Here is a 7,521-nt window from a genome sequence, read left to right on the forward strand (position 1 = left end):
GCTATTTATTCCTGCTTTTGTCACATGTGCTTTATTTCTAAGGAAGACTAATTCCCCATGACTGTGTTAGTCATTACCTTCTGGAGATACCATTTTGGCAGAGTATAATGTAAGCTTTTTATTGCTTATTTTAAATAAAATATACAGTTTTATCTGTTATATTTTATTAAATCAGTCTGAGAACATTCACCAATAAATCTCTATCTCTTCCATGCAGACTGAAAGTACTGCTTTTAGAGATGGCATCACAACAGCTAACTTCTCATGAAGAGTTTAAGGGGCTTTAGAGAGTATAAAACCAGGTTGCTATGTCTTGAAGTAGTGGTGGGTGGTTTTTTGTTAGGTGGATTTGGGGGGGGTTTTTGTTCGTTTGGTTGGTTTGTTTAATTCATAAGTTAAAGCTGCTTTCAAGATGAGCTTTCATCGCAAATGGTGGAGGCACAAGAAAGGAAATCAATGTGGAGGAAAACATTCCAAATACCTGAATCTTCTGATTATAAACTCTGGAGGAACTTGTCTAAGGTACAACACCATATTGTGCAAAAAATATAAACTTTCAGACTAACTGCCAGTTAGGCTGAGCAGCTATTTAACTTTGTACCCTGCATAGGCTAACTGCCTCTGAAGAATAGCTGAGTACATTTGGGGTCCACCTCTGACCGCAGGAGGGATGCCTCACTGCCGCAATGCTTCCTGGCCACCTGCCCTCTGCCACTGCAGCAACATCTGTGAAAAACTGAGCTGTGTCCGTGTCGGGAACCAGAGGGACAGTAGGAGCTGAAAGCGCTAGAGCTGCTCCAAGGTAAGTCATCTCTGCTCCCAAACTGGAGCCCTCTCCCTGGGATCAGTGGTGTCCAAATGTCATTTCTAGTATGCCAAAATGGCTCATTCAGAACTAGTTTGGGCATTTGTTGTCCTTCTTGAAAAATAAGATGCGTTTATTTTTAAGACATATTTTCTCCTGAAGAACAGATTTTCTTGCTTTCTGAGAGGCTTAGTTTGGGGGAACGTTACATTGCTTTACAGAAAGGTTTCACTCTTTGTGACACACAAGAAAAATAGTTTTGTCTTTTCAATACCAAAACTAATTAGCCAGGTGATGTTGATGCTACCAGAATAAAACTCCACATTAATATGTTTTATTTATTATAAAATATATAACATGTCTACATATATATGTAGATATAAACATATATATAATACAGAATTTTATATGTTATGCCCGTGTTTAGTTGAACTTCTCGTACTGACTATACTTATGTAAATAGTGGGGGTTTTACCCTTTTTTAAAAAAATAATACCTGTTATTTCTCTTTTTAAGTATTTCTGGTAAACTTGGGTACAGAAGTATAGTGTAGGTGGAGCTTGTTCAACTGTAAAAGAGGATGCATGTTATATTATTTGGAGAGCATGAAGACCTGCTTTTTATTTCAAATATGTTCCTATTGTCCAAATTAATTATGGCATGTATCAGCCCAGCTGCCTTGATGGATTATAGAAAAACACTAATAACTGACATTCCAGACATGATAGATATTGGCAGTATCAGGGTTGGGGTTTTTTTTAATTGTTAAAAGACGAATGAAAATACTGTAAAATACCAGATTAAAATTTTATCAGTAGAAAGGGAGCCAGAGTAATCCGTTGTCTGAGCATATAGCTTCCTATTCAACATGTAGTATATTTCAACACAACTATTCCAAAACCAAAGCTATTCCTTTGCACAGTGCCTAACTATCAGCTGAACAGTACCTTTGTACAGTGGTTACATTTTACTTTAAAACTACCTAAACTATCCCTGGTGCTATTAAAAAAAAAAAAACAAAAAAAAACCACAAAAAAAAAGAACACCCCACAAAAAAACCTGCCTTAAAAAAGAATGTTTCCAATGCCTGCACTATGTTCTGTGTGCAGTGCTGTAGCAGTTGGCAGCGAGTGCTTGCCTTTCTACGTAGTCAAAAGTTTACTGAGTGTAGCTTCTGCTTTTAGTACAATTCCTAGTACCCTCCCTCACTGTAGGATTTAGATGTTATTTGTTGTCTACTAACCATTCAGCATGAGCCATTGCTAGACTTTTTGTTCTGTCACTACCCCAGGTAGTGGGGTTCCGTCACTATCAGTCTTGCTTCTAGGACAGGGTAGCCTAGAACTTTAGTTATGCTAGCGTGCACGCACAGCACCTACCCCAAATAGGCTGTGACTAAGTGTAAGAGTGTAGAAAACAGTCATCTAAAGACAGGATGGGCAGTGCAAGGTAATAGACAGCATTGGCATGCTAAAATGGTGATTTAAATAATTTTTTAAAAGGCCATCATTAATCCTGTTATCACAAAGCTAGGTAACTTGAATGATTAAGGATAAAGCAGAACAGTGTTTGAGAAGTTAATGACTGTTGGACAGTGACATGGCAGGCCCATTGGATGTGGGTGAAAATACCTTGTATACCTGTGTATAAGATGGTTTGAGTGGCATAAGCGTGGAATACCTTGAAACAAAAGCATGGAATTTACACAGGATGGAGAAGCAGAGCAAGGAGTGGGGTGACCAGGACTAGGATGCCCTGGGTTATGGCAAAGATCTTTGTAGTGTGTAAAAGGGAAAGAGCAAGGAAAGGTGTATTTCTCAGGGCTGGGGAAAATGATACTGCATTAACAAGAAAGTGCTTCACTGAAAGGCTAGTTTTCAACACGCTTGTCCTATCTGTAGAAGAGATCTATTATTCTGAACATAAAGAATTTAAATATCCACATCAAAGATCACACCTCAAGTTTACCATTTTGAATGATGGCAGTGCTGTACTGAAGGAAAGTAGTGAGATATAAAAGAAAATAAAGTATTCTGCCGGAAGAATTAAAGACAGATTCTAGGCAATCTTCATGCTTCACCCATCACTCCTCCAGAGTCAGGTGCTGCACGAAGGTCAGCATCCAGGGCTGTTGCCCTTGTGTGCGAGGAATGCTTCCTCTTTCAGAGGGGTCTTATTCTGTGTTTTTCAGGGTCCCAGCGGTTCAGAAAACTCCTGCCTCTGTTGAGTAATGACAAAATAATTAATTTTAAAACTGTTCATGTCCTCATAATATTTAACTTATTGTTATCTAAATTGTTAGTTTAGGGAATATTAGAATGGGTGCTTTGCCAAGTTAATCTTCCACAAATTCAAGAAAATACTCTTTTCTTCATTGTTTTTAAAACAAGCAAGCAAAAAGAAACAACAAAGTATTAAGTACCTCACTGCACCAAATCATATGGTCTGAATTTTCTCCTAAAATTGAAGGAATATATAACCCTTACATTAGAGGATAATTTTTTATAAAAGGATTGGATGGTTTGTTTCTCTGGCCCAGTAACTTGTCTCTTTAAGTAAACCACCTGCAAAGCAAATGTTCTGTCACTAGGTGGTGATCTTGGCCTGTGCATACTTAATCTTCCTCCTTCCTTCTCTCCCTTTACTCCCACACGGCACTTCTAGATAATGACCAAAGCAATAATCCTGTTTTAATGCTGCTTCTGAATATTATGTCTACAAAGATAAAAAGTCTTAGCATTTACAACTTAGGGCAGACTGAAACTATTCGTCCTCATCTTTTTTCTCTCAACTTTATCTTTGCTTGTGATGGACAGTACTTAAGGCATTATTTATTATTTATGGCTGGTAAGGTGCTTAACATAGTGCTGTATAATATGAATACTTCCAGAAAACAAAATAAAACCTACAGTAGCAGGTAAAAAAATCCAGAGCTGGAACACTTAAATGTTAAATTACTCTTTACATGACTGCTAGAAGAAATCTTGTTTGTTTTTTGTTTTTTGGTTTTTTAGTAAAGGAATAGAGTGGTAGAGTGTTTGTTTGGGAATCCAGGGCAAAAAACTTCTGCCTGATGACAGGTAATAAGGAAACAGTAAAAGTGGGAGTGGGCAGCAAACTGGGACAGAAGAGCATCTCTCCTTGAGACTTTATTTCAATTTGACTTGCTAGAGTGGGTGCTTTCTTTGGTACACCTTCTTTCTTTCCATACAGTGCAGCTCTAACTTGGCACCTTTTACAGGCCGACTGGGAATTTTTCAGGAATTGAATGTGATGGTTTTGTCTTCTGTATTTGCTACTGCAAGTCAGGACTCAGACTCTCATAGGATCTGCTTTAGGCTCACTTCTGTCAGTTCATGGCCATTGCATTAAAACTTGCTATTGTTCTGCCATGTGTTTTGGAAAGCCAAGTCCCCTTTGGCTTTCTAATTGGTCAGATTCCTCTGCTTCTAAACATGAAACATGTTTTTCAAAGCTGAGATTTCAGAGGTATTAAAATGTGAACAAAACTCAAATTCTAGTTTTTCAGTTTTGTGTAGATACCATTAGCTGTTTTGCTGCACAAGAAAACATTGTGAACAAAAAGAAGTTTAGAAACGAAAAAGAAATTTTCAAGCTACAGCTTTGTTGACCCTTTCTTCTTGCTGTTCTTTGAACATTTTTGTTTAAATGAATTCACTTCTTGAGTCTTATGTACCCAAATTTACCAAGTTGGCATCTTTGGCTAGATGTGTCTACCAGAATAACTGATGTACAAAGGTTTTCTTGCAGTTTTCTTCTCCGTAGCTCTACAATGGGGAAATAGAATAGACCTGATCACCCTTCAGCTTGTTACTGCATCCTATCATAGCAAAGAAACCCATTTTTACTGTTATCCTAATTTTCTGCCATTCTGTAGATAGCAATAATGATTAGTTTGTGTTATGTTAAACAGATTGCCCATTTGGTTGAGAGGAAAGAAAACAACACCAACAAAAAAAAAAAAAATCAGAAACACAGTGTGTAGAGGATGGTGGTGTTTTGTGGTTGTGGGTGGGTTTTTCTAAGTGAGTTAGACTTGTATATCTTATTCCTCCTATCTCCAGAATTGCAGGGTTCCTGTTTCGGATAGGAGATAGTTGAGGAAGAAACACCTCAGTGTCAAGACAGGGTCTTGCATTTTAATCCTTGCAAAGGACTAACCATGTGCATATGGAGAGGGTCTTGGTAAACTAATACCTTGACTGGCAGGTCTAAGAAAGATCATCCTTAAAGCAGGCAGAGCAGTCAAAATTACATTAAAATCTCAAAGTTAACTGCAAGAGAAACTTAACAGCTCCCACTGAAAGTAGAGATATTTTGCAAGACTTCTGGTCCGGTGGGAAGGATTCCAAACAGTCCAGTAGTGAACTTTAACTCCACTAGCTGTTACAGTAGAGAAGGAAAGCACCTGAAATTTCTGGTATAAGCATTAAAACCCCCATACTTTCACTTATCTGCCTAAACAGTCATATAATCACAGTGATTGCACATGCCCAGGGCTGAATCACTCATTTTCATATTTAAGATTTAGGACTTCAAGCCCGACTCCACCTCCCAGATGACCTCTTAAAAATAGATACTTGAACCATACAGTTAGTGTGACTTGGGCTTGATGATCATCACTTTTCTGCTTAGTATTTTCCAGACTGAGTGATCCTTTTGGCAGATTGGTTTCAGACAAACACAGTGATTTGAGAATGCAGTTTTGTAGAACATATTTTCTTTATATTTTTTTAAAAAAGAACTCTCAACCCTATTTTGGAGCAGAAGGATAAATACTAGGTGATCAAATGCAGAAGGGACTTTTCTTCAAATATTTTTTTTTTTAATGTGGAATCCCAGTCTTTACTGAAACTTTTTTCCACTATCACAATAAAAACAACAGCACTTACATTGTCTTATATATCTAACAGTTTATATCTTGATCAAGTAGTATGCTATGGTATAGTATTAGCAAACACAGCAGACAAGTTTGTTTATGCTATTTTTATTTATTTTATAATAGTGTATTATCTTGTAATGAATCAGGGGAGAAGGAAGGACTTCAGCCTTTGGTGGTCCTTTGCATTTAAAGTGAACTCTTTTTGGATCAGTAAGATAGTCACTCCTTTATGTTTAACTTTGTCGGCTTCTGAGTACAGATTTCAAGTAAGTTAATAATATAAAAAATACTTCATATTTCTGAATTTAAAATGTGTGAGGTTTTTTGGCTGTGTGGGTTTTTTTCAACAAGCCTAAACATTCTTTGTAGTGCTTCTGCTAACTGAAGTCATCCAACTAATTATTTCAACAGGGTGAAATCTGCTAAATCTAAGCTATAAACATCTTTGAGATCCTGTGGAAACTTCCAGTTGAAAAAATAAATGTTAAGTCTCTGTTGTAAACTTTGAACAATGCAAACAACAACAATATTCTGCCCTTTACCATAGGTCTGAGGAGTGAGTTTTCTAGTAAATTTGCAATGCAATAGTTGAATGTTCTTGCTTTTGCTGAGGGACTTCTGACAACGAATAATGTAGTGTGTGGATCGTGTTTGAAAAGTACTTTAAATAAACTGTAAGGGACACATTTATTACTCCAATAATTAAAGAGAGTAAAGCAAGCATTTATTAAATGCTAGATACTGCATGATGGGCCGTTGTTCCAGCTGTCAAAGTACTAACTTAAAAGTGGTAGAAGATTTACTGACTAAGTTCAAAAAGTTCCAATTTTGAACCCAAAACTTGTAGAGCTGTGAGCTTGGAAGAAATAGTATCTTCATTTAAAAACAAAGGTCTAAATAGTCTGACATATTGCAAAACAAGTCCGTACCTAAAGGTCAGACTGAGTTTTGGAAGTGCAGGAGGAATGAGTACTGATAGCCATCTTCTGAGACCAAACAGTCCAGCATACCCTCTCAAACCCCAGTACCCATCAGCAGTGCAGTCGGTATGAAAATATGCAGCTGTGGCTGATCAAGGGATTTTTGCCCCTGACTTAGGATGTATACGTGAGAGAAGGGGAAGATCTCCTTTAGTGAAGTGTCAGCGTTAGCTAAACAATGAGCCCTATCTGACTGTAAAAATGTGCATGTGACACTTTAATATTTGCTGTTTCATAAAGTGGCTATTGCAAACCTTAAACCAAGTATTTGCAAGGTACAGCCTAGTATTAGACTTCTTCAGTCTTTCTTCTGCTGATACTACTCCAAGTGTTTGACACTGGTCTACACTGGTTCATAAAGGTTCAATTTACTAATTTCACCCTATACCTGAATTAGGGATTTAGGACTGAACATCTAATAGGCCCAAGCCAAAAAGAGCAGAAGCAGATGGTGCTGCACCTGTGTGAAAGTATTAGTGATTGTAATACTATCTGCCCAATTACTTCCTCTGAATAATAGATGGGTCATGACCAGGTTATATCAATTGATATTTCCAGCTTCTCTTATATAATTATCAGGAAATTTCCTTTTCCAGGCTCAGTTTCGCAAACTTGTAATTTAATAGGGACATTGTTGAACAGTTTGGCTTCTGTGGCCATATGCAAATGAAGGCTGGTGAGCTCAAGAACGTAAGAACATGCACAATTTGGGAGGTGGGGTGGGGTGGGGTGGGTGGTGCAGGGTCATAACATTTGTTGCTAGTCCATACTGGAAAAGAGCCCTGCAAAAAGTGAACTTGGTGTTAGTTTTGGGTGCTCGTTTCTATGGCAGT

This window comes from Athene noctua, chromosome 2, assembly GCF_965140245.1.
Source record: "Athene noctua chromosome 2, bAthNoc1.hap1.1, whole genome shotgun sequence".
Taxonomy (NCBI): domain Eukaryota; kingdom Metazoa; phylum Chordata; class Aves; order Strigiformes; family Strigidae; genus Athene; species Athene noctua.